This window comes from Somniosus microcephalus, chromosome 15, assembly GCF_052327205.1.
Source record: "Somniosus microcephalus isolate GS21.2 chromosome 15, FLI_Smic_1.0, whole genome shotgun sequence".
Taxonomy (NCBI): domain Eukaryota; kingdom Metazoa; phylum Chordata; class Chondrichthyes; order Squaliformes; family Somniosidae; genus Somniosus; species Somniosus microcephalus.
The window spans coordinates 74,335,699-74,358,608 of NC_141001.1; the positions used below are offsets into that span (position 1 = coordinate 74,335,699).

The window sequence follows — 22,910 nt, forward strand, 5'->3', positions numbered from 1 at the left end:
TCAATTTTAACTAGACACAATTGGTGTTAACGAATCGGCAACAGCCTCAAAATAGAGTCAGTAGACTTGCCGCCCTGTTAATGCCTACGCTCTGTCTGCTATCGCTTTTACAGGGGTCTACCATTGGGCGGCCGAAGCGGCTGCCTGCTTCAGGCAGTAGGCCCCTTTTAATATACAAATTGGGGTCCTACGACGTACTCAAAACCCCGATTGCCATTTTAGGATGGAACTAGTTGGAATGTGTGCCGTGCACTCTCAAACTCCTCACACCTCCCCAGAGGTGGAAATTTCTAAATTCTGAACAACTATTTATTATTGAAACATTCCTCCAATGACTAGAACCATGCATTAATTTTTTCCGTCATCATTTCACATATACACTGAAAACGACTTTTAAAATAGATGTTTCAGAGACATGGCTTAAGTTAGGACTAAGAGCTGAATATTCTTGGTTACAAAATATTCAGAAGAGATAGCGTAGGGAAAAAAGGAGGAAGATTGGCAGTGCTAATCAAAGATTCCATTACAGCACTAGAAATCGGAATGATATGTGGGGTGGTGCAAAAGCTGAATCTATTTGTTTTGAGTTAAGGAATAAGAAGGGAACTGTTACATTATTGGGAGCATATTATAGACGACCAAATAGTGGGAAAGAGAAAGAGATAGTGGAAAAGGTATGTTAATAATTTGGAGAAAATTGCAGGAACAGGGCCATAATAACTTTAATTGTCAAAAGATAGACTTGGGTTGGAGTAATGTAAGTGGCAATGAATGAGAGGAGTATCTGCAATATGTCCAGGACTGCTTTCTAAGACAGTACCTTTTTAGTCCAAGAAGGACGAAATGATCTGGTTCTAGGAAATACAGTAGAGCAAGTAGGTAAGGTAAGGATAGAGGAGCACCTAAGAAACAGCGACCACAGCGTAATTAGGTTAAAGGTAATTGACTGGAAGAAAGACCATTTCAATGAGATAAAAAGGGCACTATCTCAAATAAACTGGAAAGAAAAACTGGCAAAGAAGACATTCACAAACAATGGGAAACATTAAAACTTTTTGTTTCATAACACTCCTGTGAAAGCGCCTTGGGACGCTTTACTATAAAGGCGCTATATAAATACAAGTTGTTGTTGTTGAGATGATTAGGGTAGAAACTAGTCATATTCCCACAAGAAGTAAAGGTGGCAAATCAAAAGCTGGAATTCCTTGATTGACTAGAGAAATTAAAATTAATTAAAATAGAATATCCAAAATCAATAGCTCTGAATACAAAAGAAAATCAAGCTGAATATAGAAAATATATTCAAAGAGAGAATCTACTTGTTGGAGTTACGAAACAATAGAATAGCGATTACACCCCTTGATGTATTTTATAGGCCACCAAATAGTGGGAAGCAGATAGAGGAGCAGATTTGCAGAGAAATTACTGAGAGGTGCATGAACTAGAGAGTAGTGATAATAACTAGAGACTTTTAACGAACCCAATATTGAATGGGGCAGTGATTGTGTTAAGGGCAGAGTGGGGGACAAATTTCTGAAGTGTGTTCAGGAGAACTTGATCAGTATTTTTCCTGTCCAACAGGGAAGGAGGCATTGCTGCATCTATTCCTGGGAATGAAGTGGGTCAAGTTAAGAATGTCATAGTGGGGGAGCATCTCTGACATGGTGATCATAGTATCATAAGGTTTAGATTAGTTATGGAGAAGGACAAGACTGGCAGGCAGAAATGTAATGGAGCAACGTGCAGCCTTAAGAGAAGATGGTTTGGGTACAGTCTAGGTATATTCCCACAAGGGGAAAAGGGAGGCCAACCAAATACAGAGCTCCCTGGATGGTGAAGGAGTTAGAGAGTAGGATGAAGCAGAAAAAGGGGGCATACGACATGTCAGATTGATAATACAAGGGAAAATCAGGCTGAATATAAAAAGTACAGAGGAAAAGTGAAAAAGGAAATAAGAGGGGCAAAGAGACAGTATGAGAATAGATTCGTGGCTAACATAAAAGGGAATCCAAAGGTCCTCTATAGTCATATTAAAAGTACAAAGGTTGTCAGAGGAGCGGTGGGGTCGATTAGGGACCAAAATGGAGATCTATTGGTGGACATAGAAGGCATGGCTGAGGTACTAAATGAGTATTTTGCATTGGTGTTTACCAAGGAAAAGGACTTTGCTAAAGCTACGGTAAATGAGGAGGTTATCGGGATATTGGATGAGATAAAAATAGATAAAGAGGAGGTACTAGAAAGGCTGGCAGTACTAAGAGTGGATATGTCACCCGGTCCGGAAGGGATGGACCCTAGGTTACTGAGGGAAGTAAGGGTAGAAATTGCAGAGGTGCTGGCCACAATCTTCCAATCCTCCTTAGATACAGGGGTGGTGCCAGAGGACTGGAGGATTGCAAATGTTAGACCCTTGTTCAAAAAAAGGGAGAAGGATAAACCTGGCAATCACAGCCCAGTCAGTTTAATGTCGATAGTGGGAAGCTTTTGGAATCAGTAATCCGGGAGAAAATTAACAGCCACTTGGACAAGTATGGACTAATAAAGGAGATCCAGCACGGATTTGTTAAGGGCAAATCGTGTTTGACTAACTTGATTGAGTTTTTGATGAGATAACAGAGAGGGTTGATGAGGGCAGTGCAGTTGATGTTGTGAATATGGACTTTCAAAAGACATTTGATAAAGTATCAAATTTTGTTAGGAAAATTGAAGCCCATGGGATAAAAGGGGCAGTAGCAGCATGAATACAAAACAGTGATAGAAAACAGAGAGTGTGGTGAATGGCTGTTTTTCAGACTGGAGGCGGGTATACAGTGGAGTTCCCCAAGGTTCAGTACTCGGACCACTGCTGTTTTTGATATACATTAATGACTTGGACCTAGGGTACAGGGCACAATTTCGAAATTTGCAGATGACAAGAAACTTCTAAGTGTAGTAAACAGTGAGGAAGATGGTAATAGACTTCAAGACGATACAGTCTGGTGGAATGGGCGGACACATGGCAGATGAAATTCAACACAGGATTGTGTGAGGTGATACATTTTGGCAGGAAGAATGAGGAGAGACAATACAAGCTAAATGGTACAATTTTAAAGGGGGTGTAAGAACAGAGAGACCTGGGGGTGTTGTGCACAAATCTTTGAAGGTGGCAGGAGAGGTTAACAAAGCAGTTAATAAAGCATATGGGATCCTAGGCTTTATAAATAGAGGCATAGAGTACAAAAGCAAGGAAGTTATGCTAAACCTATACAAAACACTAGCTTGGCCCCAGCTGGAGTATTCTGGACACCACACTTTAGGAAGGTTACAGAAGAGATTTACTAGAATGGTTTCAGTGATGAGGGATTACAGATACGCGGACAGACTGGAGAAGCTGGAGTTCTTCTCCTTAGAGCATAGAAGATTTGAAAGAGGTGTTTAATATCATGAAGGGTTTAGATAGAGAATATAAAGAGCAACTGTTTCCAATGACTGAAGGGTTGATAACTAAAGGGCACAGATTTAAGGTAATTGGCAAAAGAACCAAAGGCGACATGAGGAAGAACTTACTTACACAACGAGTAGTTAGGATTTGGAAAGCACGACCTGATAGTGGTGGAAACAGATTCAACAGTAGTTTTCAAAAGGGAATTGGATAAATACTTGAAGGAGAAAATGTTGCAGGGATATGGGGAAAGAGCAGGGGAGTGGGACTAACTGGATTGCTCTCCGAAAGAGCCGGTGCAAACTTGATGGGCCAAATGGCCACTTTCTGTGCTGTACTATGCTGTGATTCTATAGAGGTAGAGCAGAAATGGTTAGAAAGGCTAAAAGGAGGTATACAAGAAGACTGGAAGATAATGCCCCAGAAATTCAGGTCCCAACGCGTGAGTACGCACGGGGTACTCACGCATAGGCCCAACGAAAGTGCTGGTTTCGTGCATGCAATGTGCATGCGCGGGAAACCGGCACTTCCGTTCCCCTGAAAGAAGGGGTTCAGAGGTGGAACGCGTGCACGGGAGAGGCAGCGCGTGCGCATCGAACTTGCGTTTTTTTTCCAGGTTTCTCCGGGAGGGTGAGTCTCCAGAAGTTAGACATGTAAAAAGCAGTCGCAAGGCCTGCTTTTAACAAGGTAAGTGGTGAATTAATTAAAATTAAAACATTTTTTCCACAGGTTTATTATTTTTAAATACTTTAAAGAAAGGTAAGTTTATTTTTAGCCCCGTTAGAAAATGTAATTATTTTTTCAAAAATTTAAATTATTGTTTAAAATAGTTATTTCATGTAATTTATAGTTTATTTTAAAAATGTGATTTAAAAAAAAAATTTATGTGAGGTTTTAGTGATGTTTTGGGGCTTATAGTATTTATAGGTTTGACAGCTCTTCCTGTCAAACTTATGAATGAAGCATTCCCTGCTACCATTGGCTCTCCATGGCCCACGTGATCCCAGGGGACGCATTGAACTAACTGCGCCCCTGGGATACGCAAGCACTGCACGCCGGCAGTTGGAGGAGGCCCAGGATCGCAATTCCACGGGGGCCCACAGCTCAACGGCCGGCACGCAAGCTAAGTACAGGTCGGTGGCTTGCACCCGCGGGAAGCCTCCGGCCCGAATTTCTGGGCCAATATAAAAGGAAATAGTAAAGGACTTAAAACCCAAAGGTATGAAAATTCCTTTTGGCTGGTTTTTGGGCCTAAAATGGGCACCGAGCAGGGAGCGCATGCCCCAACCAGCAGGCCTGAGACCTGAGGCCTGTCTGAGCTCCGGCGCATGTCCAGCCTCCACAGGCAGCTCATCCATTTTAAGAAGACGAATGTCAGGCTTCTTGCCTCACGGTCAGCAGCCCAAAAGCAAGTCGCTGGGAGCGGAGGGGGGGGGGCAGGTGGCGGGGTGGCGTGGCACTGGGGGCGGGGGGTGGGCAATCGGGAGTACTGTGGAATAGGGGAAACTCCTGCTCCTCCTAGCTCCAAAGGATTGATTTTGGAATTTTTTTTTAAGTTCATGGCCGCCGAAGAATCATGAGCGGATCAGTCCTGACTCATGCTTCACTTATCACTATCCAATTTCCCAGAGGGAGGCGAAAATAGGCATTAGATCCCTCATGTAAGGGGTGTAACGCCTGTTTTATACGGCCGCCGGCCACCAGAGATGCCTGAGAAATGGCCCCCACATAATATCAGGTCTGACCTCATTCAGGCAAATTTTTGCCGCAGGACATTGATGCCCAAAACTGTCCCTCGTTGGGCTCATTGTTACTTTTATAAAATGGTGCAAAGAGGTCTAACTTCTACCTGAAAAAGTAAAAAAATTGTTAAAGAAAGGACATGGTGGATTAAATATGAAAAAGAAATCTTATGGAGGATGATAGAATAGGAGAGATATTAATACTTTGCTTCAGTTTTCACATCCAAGCGAGGTAGTGGGAATGGAAGGATTTAAGAGGAGGAGATGGTGCACTTAGGTAGGATGACAATAAATAAGAGAATATTAATGGAAAAAAAACTGGTGGATCTAAAAGCAGGAATGGAACCAGGCCCTGATGGCATGCTTCCTAGAATCTCGGGGAAGTCAGAAGGGAAATAGCAAAGGCTCTGATCACAATCTTTCAAACAGCCTTGGAAATGGAAGTTGTGCCAGAGGATTGCCAATGTAACACCTCTGTACAAAAAGGGAGAAAGGGATAAATCAAGTAACTATAAATCAGTCAGACTAACATGGGTAAACTTTTAGGGCTCGATTTTCCAAGCCCCGAGGAGGCGGGTTTGGAGGCGGGAGTGGTGGGAAAATTGCAGAATCGGAGGGCAGGAACCCAACCCACCTCTGTGCCAATGTCCCAGGAGGCGGGTATCCGACCTGTGCTGGGAGCCACCTCCCCGAGGCGGGAAGGGGATTAGTGCCAATTAACTGCCTGTTTTTTGCCTAATCCCTATTTTTAGCCCTGAAGTGTGGGCTGTCTGACAGATCTGAACCACGCCAAGTTAGGGAGGCAGACCGTCGGTCTGAAGGGGTTGGAGGCGTCGAGATGTCCGTTGTGCAGGTGATTGATGGGTGCATGTGTGCAGAGGTAAGTGTGTGAGGTAAGTGTAAAGTGTTTTAATAAGTTTTACTTACCTTTACTTTCTCCTGCAGGCTTCCTTCCTTCAGTTCTCGGGAGTCCCTCAGCTCACCGGCACAGAAAGCAGAATGGCCGCTGAACTGTCAAAAGCTGCAGCCTCTGCTTTCTGGTCTGGAGAGCTCACTAACTGAGTCTGAGTAGAAGGACTCAAGTTAGAAGACAGATTGTCAGTGTTTGACAGCTTCACGGAGCTGTCAAATGCTGATTTTTCATCTGTCAAAAGCTCTTGACAGATGAAATGTCAATCGCTGACATCACCAGTAACCAGGTGTCCCTTAATTGGCCTGCTGAGCCCACTGGGCGGGCTTAACAAGGTCAATCAAGGGAAAATATCGTGGGTTGGCCACAATTCGATGGAGGCGGGACTACAACCCAAAAAGTGGGAGTCCCGCCTCCAAAAGCTCCCCGTTGACAAAATCGAGCCCTTAGAGTCCATATTACTAGATAAAATTAATACTTACCTAGTAAGATGTGGGTTAATTAAGGACAGCAACATGAATTTGTAAAAGGAAAGTCATGTCTGACAAATGTAATAGGGTTTTATGAAGAATTAATGGAATATATTTATGAAGGAAATGTCATGGATGTTGTATATATGGATTTTTAAAAGGTATTTAATAAAGTGTCATGTAGGAGGCTTGTTAAGATTAAGCCATATGGGAGATTTTCAACTTCTTTCCAGGCTTAAAACTGGCACTGTGGAATAGTCACCTGTTATTGAAACTGCCCAAGTTTTATTTCCATTGAAATCAATACGTCAAGATTTTATTTACATTAAAAGTGCTATTATAAATGCAAGTTGTTGTTTTTGTTTTTGTGGTGGGAGCATTATGGTACTAGAAGGATAGGTACTTTTCATGTTCTCCGGAGAGTAATAGTAAGCAAGTGGTATTCAGAATCAAAAAAAAGTGGTATGCAAATCATGATTCATAGAACAGATGGTTCATAATCTCAATTAATTAATCCAAATTATTTATGAAAAGAGGAAATCATGGGCTCCAAATACAAATTATCTACAGCTACTGGGTATTGAAATGGTTGGAAATTTTAAAAAAAAGGCCCCCAAAAATTCAGGGATGAAAAAAATACTGAAAACATCCTAAAGACCTTTAATGGTCATTTGAAGGTAACCTGCAATAAAGGTCCATAAAGAATCAGTAAGGAAGAAGGTCTACCACAACATTAAAGTGCAGAAAAGAAAATGGCCACTCCTCTCCAACCGCTTGACAGAGTCTGCAGATTTTGGTATTTATTTTGATGTTATAACTTATGTGAAAAATATCAACCACATTTAATTCAGAGTAATATTGAGATGGATGCCGATATCATTATGGATATGACTAAAGCACAATTAATATTCATTATTCACTTTCATTTACAATCAAGAAAGTTTGTTCAAAAATTAGTTGTGTGTCTTATCTATCACTCTTTGAGAAGAAAGTTCTTTAGACAATGTAAAGAAATATTTTCATAAATCATTTATTTATATCTACAGAAATGATTCATCCACATTTCTATCCAAACCTTTAACCTTGAGAGCAGGAGGAAGAAATGGACTCTACTAACATTAAATGTACAACATCAAAGGGTCATCATATAGTTGGGAGAAGAAAATGCAAGAGGACACACCTCACTTGATATCAGAAGAATGTTTGATGTAAGTTAAAGGGATGCTTGTAAAAAATATTTATAAACAAATAAAAATTGCCTGCCAAACAGATAGGTATTTTTTATGTTAAAGATATCTGTGACACCTAACACATGATATGAACATACAAAATTGACAGGCAGGAAAAGAACTGCTGGTCCATCAAACTGCCCCAACCATGATAGCTGGACCATCAGGGCTAAACACTTCTCTCCATGTACCCCCCCCCCCCGCCCCCCCCAGCCCCCACACTAACTCACACCCACCTCCACAGCCATGTAATCTCCTGGAAGAGGCAAAACAAACAGAAAAAACCCAGGGCCAATAAGGGAACAAAATAATGTAAAATCCCTCTCCGACCTCCTCAGGCGGTCAAAACCAGTCCAGGAGGTCACATGGACCAAGTGTTACCTATAAAGATACTTACCTTCAATATGATGCAATCTCTGCCCCAGTCAGGAATCAGTCCAGATCCCTCTTGAAGGCATGGAGAGAGTCAGCATCCACTACACCAGCCGGCAACCATTCCAGAGGCTTATAATTCTCTGGGAAAAGAAGAACCGCCTAACATCCGTTCTATTCTACTCATGTGCTCTGGCCCTCCCTAATCTTTTAAACTGGAATAATCTATCAATAGGGAAAATACAGTCCATTAATTATTTTATAGAACTCTATCAGGTCACCTATAAGCCGACGTGCTCTAAAGTAAATAGACCAAGGTCCTTGAGCCTATCTGAGTAGCTGAGGTTCTTTAAGCTAGGAGTCATTCTTGTAGCTCTCTGGACCTTTTCCCAGGCCACTATATCACCCACCAAGTGGGGGGACCAAAACTGAACACAGTACTCTAGATGTAGTCTGACCAGTGACCTGTGTAGTGTCAAATTGTGTCTTGACTTATACTGAATGGTTCTATTAATACAATCCAATACCTTGTTAGCTTTAGCTACAGTTTCTCTACATTGGTCATGAATTTTTAGTGATGTTTGCACAATAACACCAAGATCTTTTACTCTCTCAACCTCTTTCAGTATTGTTCCCTGTAAATGATGCATGTATTCTGTGTTGGCCCTACCAACATGCATGACACTAGATTTATCTAAATTAAACACTATTTGCCAATGAGTGGTCCACTCCCCAAGCATATATCAATCTTTTTGGATTTGATTAGACTCCTCTACCGCCTTAACCCTTGCACAGATTTTGGTGCCATCTGCAAACTTACGTACCATACTCCTAACACCATTGCCCAGGCCATTGATAAAGACAGTTAGTAGCAGACTGAGGACCGATCCCTGGAGGACACTACTAGTAACATGTCTCCAAGTTGAACCACATCCATTAACTACAACTTTTCAGCTCCAAGATTGGAGCCAATTCCTTATCCAGCATTTCAAATTTCTACTGATACCACAAGATTCTATCATGTGAAGTAACCTAGTGTGAGGTACCTTATCAAGGGCTTTCTGAAAGCCCAGGTAGACAATGTGTACTGGATTTTCCTCTTCCACTACCTTAGTGAGTTCCTCAAAATCAATTTTGTTAGGCACGACCTATTTTTTTGGAAGCCATGTTGTGAATTTCTAATGGCCCCTAACCTTTCCCAGTGATCAAGGATAGTCAGCACAGATTTGTTAAGGGAAAGTCGTGTCTGACAAACTTGATTGAACTTTTTGAGGAGGTAACAAGGAGGGTAGATGAGGGTAGTGCGTTTGATGATGTGTATATGGACTTTAGCAACGCTTTTGATAAGGTTCCACATGGCAGACTGGTTACGAAGTTAAAAGCCCATGGGATCCAGGGCAGCATTCGTAACAAAATAGATAAGTTGACGGTACAAATAACTACACATGGGTATGATCTGGTGGCCATTACGGAAACATGGCTGCAAGATGATCATGACTGGAAACTAAACATACAAGGGTATTTGACAATTAGGAAGGACAGACAGGAAGGAAGGGGAGGTGGGGTTGCTATGTTAATCAAGGATGGAATCACTGCAATAGTCAGAAATTATATTGGGTCAAAGGATCAGGATAGTGAAACAGTTTGGGTGGAGATAAGGAATAATAAGGGGAAAAAGTCACTAGTGGGCATAGTCTATAGGCCTCCTAACAGTTGCAACTCTGTTGGTCGGAGTATAAATCAGGAAATAGTTGGGGCTTGTAATAAGGGAATAGCTATAATCATGGGGGATTTTAACTTTCATATTGACTGGACTAATCAAATTGGGCATGGCAGCCTTGAGGAAGAGTTCATAGAGTGTATTAGGGATGGGTTCCTTGAGCAGTATGTAACTGAACCAACCAGGGGGCAGGCAATCTTAGATCTGGTCCTGTGTAATGAGACAGGATTAATAAAAAATGTCCTAGTAAAGGATCCCCTTGGAATGAGTGACCATAATATGTTTGAATTCCAAATTCAGTTTGAGGGTGAGAGAGTTGGATCTCAAACCAATGTACTGAGCTTAAATAAAGGAGACTATGAAGGTATGAGAGTAGAATTGACTAAAGTGGACTGGGAAAACAGATTCAAGTGTAAGACGGTACAAGAGCAGTGGTCTACATTCAAGGAGATATTTCACATCTTTCAAGATAAATATATTCCACTGAGGAAAAAGGGGAGTAAAAGAAAAGACAGCCATCCGTGGCTTAGTAAAGTAATAAAGGATAGTATCCAACTGAAAACAAGGGCATATAAAGTAGCCAAATCTAGTGGGAGGATAGAAGATTGGGAAGCATTTAAAAGCCAGCAAACAATAACTAAAAGGTTAATTAAGAAAGGGAAGATAGATTATGAAAGTAAACTAGCAAAAAATATAAAAACAGATAGCAAGAGTTTCTACAGCTATATAAAAAGAAAAAGGGTGGCTAAAGTGAACGTTGGTCCCTTAGAGGATGAGACCGGGAAACTAGTGGTGGGGAACATGGAGATGGCAAAGACGCTGAACAAATATTTTGTATCAGTCTTTACAGTAGAGGACACTAAAAGTATCCCAACACTGGACAAACAGGGGGCAATGGGGAGGGAGGAGCTAAACACGATTAAAATCACTAAGGAGATGGTACTCGGTAAAATAATGGGACTTAAGGCGGTGGCATAGTGGTTAGCACTGTTGCCTCACAGCGCCAGGGACCCGGGTTCAAATCCGGCCTCGGGTGACTGTCTGTGTGGAGTTTGCACATTCTCCCCGTGTTTGCGTGGGTTTTCTCCGGGTGCTCCGGTTTCCTCCCACAGTCCAAAGATGTGCGGGTTAGGTTGATTGGCCATGATAAAAATTGGCCCTTAGTGTTAGGGGGGATTAAATATGTGGGGTTACGGGGATAGGGCTTGGGTGGGATGGCTGTCGGTGTAGGGACCGGGTGCTAGGGTTTGGATGATCAGCCATGATCTTGTTGAATGGCGGAGCAGGCTCGAAGGGCCGAATGGCCTACTTCTGCTCCTATCTTCTATGTTTCTATGTTTCTATAAATCCCCCGAACCTGTTGGCCTACATCCTAGGGTCTTGAGAGAAGTAGCGGTAGGGATTGTGGATGCATTGGTGATTATTTTCCAAAACTCCCTGGACTCAGGAAAGGTCCCGGCAGATTGGAAAACTGCTAATGTAACACCCTTATTTAAGAAGGGAAGTAGACAAAAAGCTGGAAACTATGGACCAGTTAGCCTAACATCTGTGGTTGGCAAAATGTTGGAGTCCATTATTAAGGAAACAGTAACAGAGCATTTGGATAAACATAATTTAATAGGACAGAGTCAGCATGGTTTTATGAAGGGGAAATCATGTTTGACAAATTTGCTCGAATTCTTTAAGGATGTAACATACAGGGTGGATAAAGGGGAACCAGTGGATGTAGTGTATTTGGACTTCCAAAAGGCATTTGACAAGGTTCCACACAAAAGATTACTGATCAAGATAAAAAAATCACGGGATTGGGGGTAATATACTGGCATGGGTGGAAGATTGGCTATCTAACAGAAAACAAAGAGTTGGGATAAATGGTTCGTTCTCGGGCTGGCAATCAGTAACTAGTGGTGTTCCGCAGGGGTCAGTGCTGGGACCCCAACTCTTTACAATCTATATTAACGATTTGGAGGAAGAGACCGAGTGCAACATATCCAAGTTTGCTGACGATACAAAGATGGGAGGGAAAGCAGTGAGTGAGGAGGACATAAAAAACCTGCATAAGGACATAGACAGGCTAAGTGAGTGGGCAGAGATTTGGCAGATGCAATATAATATTGGAAAGTGTGAGGTTATGCACTTTGGCAGAAAAAATTAAAGAGCAAGTTATTATCTAAATGGAGAGAAACTGCAAAGTGCTACAGTACAAAGGGATCTGGGGGTCCTGGTGCATGAAACACAAAAAGTTAGTATGCAGGTGCAGCAGGTGATCAGGAAGGCCAATGGAATCTTGGCTTTTATTGCAAGGGGGATGGAGTATAAAAACAGGGAAGTCTTGCTGCAGTTATACAGGGTATTGGTGAGGCCACACCTGGAATACTGCGTGCAGTTTTGGTTTCCATATTTAAGAAAAGATATACTTGCTCTCGAGGCGGTTCAGAGAAGGTTCACTCGGTTGATTCCGGAGATGGGGGGGTTGACGTATGAGGAAAGGTTGAGTAGGTTGGGCCTCTACTCATTGGAATTCAGAAGAATGAGAGGTGATCTTATCGAAACATATAAGATTGTGAGGGGGCTTGATCGGGTGGATGCGGTGAGGATGTTTCCACTGATGGGTGAGACTAGAACTAGGGGGCATAATCTTAGAATAAGGGGCTGCCCTTTCAAAACTGAGATGAGGAGAAACTTCTTCACTCAGAGGGTAGTAAATCTATGGAATTTGCTACCCCAGAGAGCTGTGGAAGCTGCAATATTAAATACATTTAAAACGGAGATAGACAGTTTCCTAGCAGATAAGGGGTTACGGGGAGAGGGCAGGGAAGTGGACGTGAGTCTAGATTCGGATCAGCCATGATCCTATTGAATGGCGGAGCAGGCCCGAGGGGCCGTATGGCCTACTCCTGCTCCTACTTCTTATGTTATGTTCTTATAGAGCAAAGTGTCAAGTTGGATTCAAAACTGGCTCAGAGACAGGAAGCAGAGGGTAATGGTTGATGGGTGTTTTTGTGACTGGAAGGCTGTTTCCAGTGGGGTTCTGCAGGGCTCAGTACTAGGTCCCTTACTTTTTGTGGTATATATCAACGATCTTGACTTGAATATAGGGGGTATGATTAAGAAGTTTGCAGATGATACTAAGATCGGCTGTGTGGTTGATGCTGAAGAAGGAAGCTGTAGACTGCAGGAGGATATCAATAAATTGGTCAGGTGGGCAGAACAGTGGCAAATGGAATTCAATCCGGAGAAGTGTGAGGTAATGCACTTGGGGAGGGCTAACAAGGAAAGGGAATACACATTAAATGGTAAGACACTGAGTAGTGTGGAGGAACAAAGGGACCTTTTGGAGTGCATGTCCACAGATCCTTGAAGGTAGCAGGCCAAGTAGATAAGGTGGTTAAGAAGGCATACGGAATGCTTGCCTTTATTAGCCGTGGCATAGAATACAAGAGCAGGGGGGTTATGCTTCAACTGTATATAACACTAGTTAGGCCTCAGCTAGAGTACTGCGTGCAGTTCCGGTCAACACATTACAGGAAAGATGTGATTGCACTAGAGAGGGTACAGAGGAGATTTACAAGGATGTTGCTGGGAGTAGTGAATCTTAGCTATGAGGAAAGACTGGATAGGCTGGGTCTGTTTTCCTTGGAACAGAGGAGGCTGAGGGGAGACCTTATTGAGGTGTATAAAATTATGAGGGGCATAGATAAAGTTGATAGAAAGGACCTATTTCCCTTAGCAGAGGGGTCAAATACCAGGGGGCACAGATTTAAAGTAATTGGGGGAAGGTTTAGAGGGGATTTGAGGGGAAATTTCTTCACCCAGAGGGTTGTGGGTGTCTGGAACTCACTGCCTGAAAGGGTGGTAGAGGCAGGAACCCTAACCACATTTAAAAAGTACTTGGATGTGCTCTTGGAATGCTGTAACCTGCAGGGCTATGGACCAAGAGCTGGGAAGTGGGATTAGGCTGGATAGCTCTTTGCTGGCCGGCGCAGACACAATGGGCCGAAATGGCCTCCTTCTGTGCTGTAACTTTTTATGATTCTATCATAAAGCTTTTTGGATTTGATTAGACTTTTGCAATCCCTTCTAGCATCTTTCCAATATTGGATGTCAGGCTGATAGACCTGTAGTTCGCTGGTTCTGATTTGTCTCCTTTTTTTGAAAATAGGAATTACATGAGCTAGCTTCCAATCAAAGGAAACTCTCCCTGACTCTATTGAACCTATGAAGGTACAGGTAAGGGGCTCACAGAGCACCTCACCCAGCTCTTTAATTACCCTTGGATGGATACTATGTGGATCTGGAGCCCTATCAATTTTGAGCTTTCCTAATCTATCTAAGATGACATTACTATTTATTTTAATATTAATAATGCTATTCATTACTGAGCACCCCTCATCTGGAACATAAGCATCATCTACAAGAGAATAGACTGATGCAAAATAATCATTTAGCAGCTCGGCCATAACCTGAGAATCCATTTGAATCTGCCCTACAGTATCCTTTAGTTGCCCAGTACAATCCTTTATGCTCTTCTGATATAGCTAAAAAAAAGCTTTTGCTATTACTGGCACAATTACGGACAATCTTCTGTTCCAGAGATATCTTGGCTAATTTTATGACTGTTTTTGTCTTCCTTAATTGCATGGCATACTTTTCCCTGTTCTCCTGTGAGTTAAATGCCTTAAGTGTGTAGAATGCCTTCTGTTTCAATCAAATTTGCCTCTGTACATTCCTCGTCAACCATAATGGCTTTGTTTTGCCATGCACCTTTTTAACCATTGGGACATACGTGGCTTCATTCTGTTTGAGAATGGTTTTAACTCAGACACATTTGTCCTCAGTACTTGATTGCCTGTCTAGTAGGGTTACACAGTAAACTTTTGACAGATCTTCAGCCATTTTTGTAAAGTTAACCCTCTTAAAATCTGGGACTAGGATTAAATTGGCTGCAGCCTTGGATTGGCAAATAAGATTAAACCTAATTATATTATGATCAGAGCTGCCCAGGTGTTTCCTCACATGGAGGTTTGATACAGCACTAGGGTCACTGCTAAAAACCAGGTCTGGAATGTGTTTATCCTTAGTTGCCTCATCAATATGCTTTGAAAGGAAAATAAATAATTGATGGGGCCCACAAAAGTCTCAGCCACTCTCCCCACTACACTAGATGGTTCAACATTGGACCATTTAATACAAGGAAAGTTGAAGTCTCCCATAATGCAAATTGGGCTCATGCTAGAAGCCTTAGCAAGTTGTGAACAAAGTTCCTCATCAGCTGGGGATGCCTGTCCTGGAGGTCTATAACATGGGACGATCATAAACTTAAGGCCATTGGCTTGGGCTAATATCTCTTGCCACAGCAAGCAGATTGTCTCTGACAAATAAGGCTACACCTCCTCCCTTCTGACCTATTCTATCTTTCCTAAAACAGTTATACCCTGCATTGCGGCATTTGGCACCATCATTTAAATCTAGCCATGTCTCAGTCACATCTATAACATCCGGGTTTTCTAATGCTGCATAAGATTGTAGTTCCAGCAGTTTATTTCTAAGACTTCTTGCATTAGCATAGAAGCATTTCAGTGGTATATCAGTTAGCTGACTCTGGGTACCATTCCTTTTCTGTGCCTTTCCTTTAGAAAATCTGGGTAGTCTATTAGTGTTACCTACCCCAGTAAAACTACAGGCTGCTTTATCTAGTCTAACGCTTGGCTCAACTAGTTTAAATGCTCCCCAAAGGCTACCTCAAAATTCTTGATCAACATCTGTGCACCCAGAAAGTTAAGATGGAGGCTAACCCTCCTAAAAAACTTAGCTTGTTGTTGAAAAATTCCCCAGTTGTCTATAAAAGTAAGATTCTCTTACCTAGATCCTCAAGCCCAATGATTCTGGTGTTCCTTTCTGCACAACCCCGTAGCACTGAAAGAAGACCTGTGATGACCACCTTTGCTCCCTGGTCCTTTAGAACATGAGCCAACTTCCTCTAGTTTTCCTGCAAGAGAAAATACTTTTTTTAATCCATCACATCATTTGTTCCCACATGTATTGCCACAATTGCTGCTATTTTACAGTGAGATTATATGGTAAACAAAAATAAAACTGCTTTCAGTCTGCATACAGTTGCAGGCTCTGGCCAATGGGTGGCTCTTCCCCACAAATCACTCAAATTGCTTTATGAAAATGTTTCATCTAAAATCTTTGATCTGTAATTTATTTCCCAGTAACTGAAATTTCTATTTCCCTAAATAAGGGTTTAAACAAAATACACAAAAAAAATCCATGTTTCACAATAACATGATTAAATGTATCCATTGACAGCATTTTTTTCCTTTTAATGCCTTCATTAAATTTTTAATTAAAGGTCTCATCCTCTCCTAAAAGTCTGGGCTTGGATTTAACATTTCTGCCAAGAGCTGAATTTAGATTGTGTCGTCTGAACATGTGCAGTGTACTTAATTTTCCAAGATACACCAGTATTGTTCAGTCAGCTGTAATCATGGAATATATTTCTTTAGCTTAGAATCATAGAATTATACAGCACAGGAGTAGACCATTCAACCCATCATGTCCATGCCAGCTCTTTGAAGAGCTTCTAGCAGTTTTCAAAATTATTTGAAGAGAAGCTGGAAGACAAATTTCAAAATCTTTGTTCAGGTAACATTTATATTGGTTTTTTTAAATAGAGGATTTGTGTATAAGAGAATGAGAAAATTGTGAATGTACTAATTACACACTTGTGGCTTTTGATTTGTGTTGTAAAAAGTTCAGAAAATGTATTAAGCTCACTGAGGGAAAGAGAGAGACTGGGGTCAGAAAGAGAGGTGGGTGGTGACAGAGAGGAGAGGAGGTGAGAGATGGATGGAAAGAGGAGGAGGGAAGTATTTTTCATACGGTAGCGTAGTGGTAATGTCACTGGGCTAGCAATCCAGAGGCCTGGACTAATGATCCAGAGACGTGAGTTCAAATCCCATCACGGCAGCTGGGGAATTTAAATTCAGTTAATTAAATAAATCTGGAATAAAAAGCTAGTATCAGTAATGGTAACCATGAAACTATCGGATTGTCGTAAAAACCCATCTGGTTCACTAATGTCCTTTAGGGAAGGAAATCTGCCGTCCTTACCTGGTCTGGCCTATATGTGACTCCAGACCCACAGCAACGTGGTTGACTCTTAACTGCCCTCTGAAATGGCCTAGCAAGTTACTCAATTGTAACTAACCGCTACAAAACAAATGAATAAGAATGAAACCGGACGGACCACCCGGCATCGACCTCGGCACCGGTTACGGACACGGCAACGGCACACCCAGCCCAGTCAACCCTGCAAAGTCTTCCTCACCAATATCTGGGGACTTGTGCCAAAATTGGGAGAGCTGTCCCACAGACTAGTCCAGCAACAGCCTGACATAGTCATACTCACAGAATCATACCTTTCAGCCAATGTCCCGAACTCCTCCATCAGCATGCCTGGGGTATGTTGGTATGTTCTGTCCCACCAGCAGGACAGACCCACCAGGGGTGGTGGCACAGTGGTATACAGTTGGGAAGGAGTGGCCCTGGGAGTCCTCAACATTGTCTCTGGACCCCATGAAGTCTCATGGCTTCAGGTCAAGCATGGGCAAGGAAACCTCCTGCTGATTACCACCTACCGCCCTCCCTCAGCTGATGAATCAGTACTCCTCCATGTTGAACACCACTTGGAAGAAGCACTGAGAGTAGCAAGGGCACAGAATGTACTCTGGGTGGGGGACTTCAATGTCCATCACCAAGAGTGGCTCGGTAGCACCACTACTGACCGAGCTGGCCGAGTCCTGAAGGACATAACTGCCAGTCTGGGCCTGCGACAGGTGGTGAGTGAACCAACACGAGGGAAAAACCTACTTGACCTTGTCCTCACCAATCTACCTGTCGCAGATGCATCTGTCCATGACAGTATTGGCAGCAGTGACCACCGCACTGTCATTGTGGAGACGAAGTCCCATCTTCACACTGAGAACACCCTCCATCATGTTGTGTGGCACTACCACCGTGCTAAATGGGATAGATTCAGAACAGATCTAACAGCTCAAAACTGGACATCAATGAGGCGCTGTGGGCCATCAGCAGCAGAATTGTATTCCACCACAATCTATAACCTCATGGCCCGGCATATCCCTCACTCTACCATTACCACCAAGCCAGAGAACCAACCCTGGTTCAACAACGAGTGTAGAAGAGCATGCCAGGAGCAGCACGAGGCGTACCTAAAAATGAGCCAACCTGGGGAAGCTGCAACACAGGACTACATGCATGCTAAAAAGCGGAAGCAGCATGCTATAGACAGGGCTAAGCGATCCCACAATCAACGGATCAGATCAAAGCTCTGCAATCCTGCCACATCCAGTCGTGAATGGTGGTGGACCATTAAACAACTAACGGGAGGAGGAGGCTCCAAGAATATCCCCATCCTCAATGATGGAGCCCAGCACGTGAGTGCAAAAGACAAGGCTGAAGCGTTTGCAACCAACTTCAGCCAGAAGTGCCGAGTAGATGATCCATATCGGCCTACTCCTGAGGATCCCACCATCACAGAAGCCAGTCTTCAACCAATTCGATTCACTCCACGTGATATCAAGAAACGGCTGAGCGCACTGGATACAGCAAAGGCTATGGGCCCCGACAGCATCCCGGCTATCGTGCTGAAGACTTGTGCTCCAGAACTAGCCGCACCTCTAGCCAAGCTGTTCCAGTACAGCTACAACACTGGCATCTATCCGACAATGTGGAAAACTGCCCAGGTATCTCCTGTTCACAAAAAGCAGGACAAATCCAATCCGGCCAATTACCGCCCCTTCAGTCTACTCTCAATCATTAGCAAAGTGATGGAAGGTCTCATCAACAGTGCTATCAAGGGGCACTTACTCACCAATAACCTGCTCACTGATGCCCAGTTTGGGTTCCGCCAAGACCACTCAGCTCCCGACCTCATTATAGCCTTGGTCCAAACATGGACAAAGGAGCTGAATTCCAGAAGTGAGGTGAGAGTGACTGCCCTTGACATCAAGGCAGCATTTGACCGAGCCTGGCATCAAGGAGTCCTAGTAAAACTGAAGTCAATGGGAAACAGGGGGAAAATGCTCCACTGGCTGGAGTCATACCTAGCAGAAAGGAAGATGGTTGTGGTGGGTGAAGGTCAATCAAGACAGTCCCAGGACATCGCTGCAGGAGTTCCTCAGGGCAGTGTCCTAGGCCCAACCATCTTCAGCTGCTTCATCAATGACCTTCCCTCCAACATAAGGTCAGAAATGGGGATGTTCGCTGATGACTGCACAGTGTTCAGCGCCATTCACAACTCCACAGATCATGAAGCAGTCCATGCCCGCATGCAACAAGACCTGGACGACATTCAGGCTTGGGCTGATAAGTGGCAGGTAACATTCGCGCCACAAAAGTGCCAGGCAATGACTATCTCCAACAAGCGAGAGTCTAACCACCTCTGCTTGACATTCAATGGTATTGCCATCGCCGAATCCCCCACTATCAACATCCTGGGGGTCACCATTAACCAGAAACTTAACTGGACCAGCTACATAAATACTGTGGCAACAAGAGCAGGTCAGAGGCTAGGTATTCTGCGGCGAGTGTCTCACCTCCTGACTCCCCAAATTCTTTCCACCATCTACAAGGCACAAGTAAGGAGTGTGATGGAATACTCTCCACTTGCCTGGATAAGTGCAGCTCCAACAACATGCAAGAAGCTCGACACCATCCAGGACAAAGCAGCCCGCTTGATTGGCACCCCATCCACCACCTTAAACATTCACTTCCTCCACCACCGGTGTATTGTGGCTGCAGTGTGTACCATCTACAAGATGCACTGCAGCAACTCACCAAGGCTTCTTCGGCAGCACTTCCCAAACCCGCGACCTCTTCCACCTAGAAGGACAAGGGCAGCAGGCGCATGGGAACACCACCACCTCCAAGTTCCCCTCCAAGTCACACACCATCCTGACTTAGAAGTATATCACCGATCCTTCATCGTCGCTGGGTCAAAATCCTGGAACTCCCTACCTAACAGCACTTTGGGAGTACCATCACCACACGGACTGCAGCGGTTCAAGAAGGTGGCTCACCACCACCTTCTCAAGGGCAACTAGGGATGGGCAATAAATGCTGGCATTGCCAGCGATGCCCAGATCCCATAAATGAATTTTTAAAAATATATTAATAATTCTGTTTCAAAGAAAGATGAATTTTGAAGTCAACTATTTATTGTAATTGTTAACAGTTAGAAAAAGTAATTGTTAATTACTGCTTACACCTTGAGACAGGTATTCTAATTGCTACTACCTATGTGTGTATGAGAGAGAAAAAATAGATAGTGAGGCAGACAGTGTGCTTTCTCATTCTAACTTGTTTTTTTTTAAAAAGAAAGTTGAATTTTGAAGGATAAATACAAGAAATACACAAAAAAATTATAAACGTTACATGGAATTTGATTTTTCAGCATACTGTTCATTTTCCCTAATTTTTTCGTAGAGACGTTGCTGAAAATTTACTCATATTCTCTTGAGATATTCTCACCCATGTATACAGAAAAACACTGCAAACGTATATCAGTGCTATAAACGTTAGATCATATGAGAATACTGAGGGGGGTGTATTACATTTACGCTAGGTTGCTAAATGGATCATTAAAGATGGAACTGAGCATTAAGGAACTAGTACTTCATCTCAGCTGACCTTCAAGTAGGTGGCACTAGAGAAGACCAACTCAGAGTTTTGCCTTTTCAGCTGAGGGGGGGGGGGGTTGCAGAACTGCAGAAATAATATGCTTGTATTTATTTAGCACCTTGAAATATCTCAAAGCACTTAACACAATGAATTTGTACTTTGGCTGCAGTTACTGTAACAATGAGAGACATATGTAACAGATTACCAGCATTCTGCATGTGATGCAGACTAGGGTTTCCACCCTTTCCAAGTCCAAACTAAATGAGCAGAAGAGAAGCAGGACAGTGTATATGATCATAGTTTAAGTTCTGATATTTTCTACGGTGCCAATAACAAAATAGTTAAAACCCCTAATAAAAGATGCCTTCACTGCATAAGACAGAAAATTAAGTTGACATTCGACTTCTATTTTTTTAAGGAAATGCTTTATTTATATTTCAGAAATTTCGGAACAGTCCACACCCAAACTGGAGTGTCCAGTCCAAAACCAAGCAGATGGCAACCTGATGTTAGCTACTGTTAATGAAGCGATGGTAACTGACAATCCAGTTGAGATCCAAGAAATAAACTGACATGGTTGTCCACAGAACTGTGCAAACTAACTAGAAAGGAGAAAAACCATTCCCTTCAACGTTGTACTTTTTCATATTTTGAAGGAAGTAGTAGCATGGCTCGTAAACCTTATAAAGTTGACAACTACCTCACTGCCTGAAGGGTTGGGATTTGAACCAGTTGAATGTTGCAGTCAAGCGACACAGCATGACAACCTAGTTTCGGTTGAAACTAGTTGAAGCCACAAATGGAACAGATGGTCAGAAACTGAACTACAAAAGTGATTAAGCATGTGGGGATATGAGAAGCTGCAATAACAAGGTTAAAATTTGCAGAACAATCGGGTTACGAAGTAACAACTGTCATGCGGATGTATGTAAGGTATATTTGATTAACCTTTGAGCCATGTCCAATCACGAGTCACTGACTCAGATCGGCCGAAGCCACGATGAAGCAAGAATGGACCCTGCGGTCCAGATAACTGGACAAACTTAGATAAAAGACAGAACTGAAAGAAGGGGCTTAGCTAACGATGTAAAGTTATAATTAGGTTGTTTTCGAAGGAATATAATTGGGGGGGGGGGGCGGCTGTTGCCGCGGAGCCGGATTGGCCAAGGAATAAGTAATGTAATAATGGCTATCGGTGTGCTCCAGTCTTGTACTGTATATAAGCTTATGAATTTTGTTGATTGGAGAGAAGGTGCTCGCACAGACCATGGGGTCTGAGACGCTTCTCCCAGAGCTCTGTTTTCAATAAACTGCACCTTTTACTTTACCACAGATTAGATGTGAATTTATTTTCACCCAACAAATTGGCGCTGCGAGCAGGGTACTTTGGAGCTGGATGACCGCCTGCACCAGTGAGCAGGGCAAGTAGTCAGATCTTTGACTGTCCAGAAATTGGATCACTCGGAAGGGCGGTGTGACAGCGACGCAGTTTCGAAAGAATCTGGTATCCGTGACGGGTGAGAGATGCAGTTTAAATAGTGGTTAAGTTGATTGAAACCTGATGTGTTATTTTGGAATGTAAATGTCTCGAGGACCCATACTGAGCCGGAATTAAGAGGGCGACTGGGCCCCACGTGAAGGCCAGAGTTAGTTGGGAATCCGAGACAGACTAAAAGTCTCTCTGCTGTGTTGCGTTGCGGGATCTGTTGTATTGCATTAGGTGACTTATTGTATTACAGGTAGACTACCTTTTATCCAAACTTCCGAAAACCGAAACCCTCTAAAAACCGAAGGTTTTTTCGTTCAGCGTAAGTCGTGCGCACGACATGACCAGAGTGGCGCATGACCCCGACCCCCGCCGCCGACCCCCGCCGACCCCGACCCCCGCCAACCCCCCCGCCAACCCCGACTCCCACCGACCCCCCCCGCAGACCCCCCCGCCGGCCCCCCCGCCGACCCTGACTCCCGCCGACCCCCCCCGCCGACACCCCCGCGGACCCCCGCCGACCCCCACTGCCGACCCCGACGACCCCCCCCGCCGACCCACCCCCAACAAATTTCCCAGTCTTATAAAATACCTTCCGAAATCCGAAATTTTCCGAAAACCGAAACACGGCTGGTCCCGAGGTTTTCGGATAAAGGATAGTCTACCTGTAATGTATTAACGGCTGCAAGTGAAATAATCACCTCTGACAGCGAGATAGTTACAAGTCAGGACCGCCATCACTAGTGGTGGACGATAGGTAGACCTCTGAGAACGAGTTATTAGGGGGGGACCGGGACGCGGTAAACTAGTAACAAGAATTAATACATTATGGCGGAAGGCAGAGGCCCAG

At 43.4% G+C, this 22,910-nt stretch overlaps 1 protein-coding gene across 1 annotated transcript in view; it reads left to right on the top strand.

The window, feature by feature from the left end:
* The first annotated feature begins 4,901 nt into the window (after positions 1-4,901).
* The window catches only part of LOC147107036 (1-aminocyclopropane-1-carboxylate synthase-like protein 1), a 78,297-nt gene continuing 60,288 nt past the window's right edge, over positions 4,902-22,910 (top strand). The window contains exons 1-4 of the mRNA XM_086008046.1: positions 4,902-7,751; positions 14,027-14,094; positions 16,377-16,515; positions 21,016-22,091. The gene's annotated coding sequence lies outside the window, so the exon portion shown is untranslated. The remainder of the gene's footprint in view (positions 7,752-14,026; positions 14,095-16,376; positions 16,516-21,015; positions 22,092-22,910) is intronic.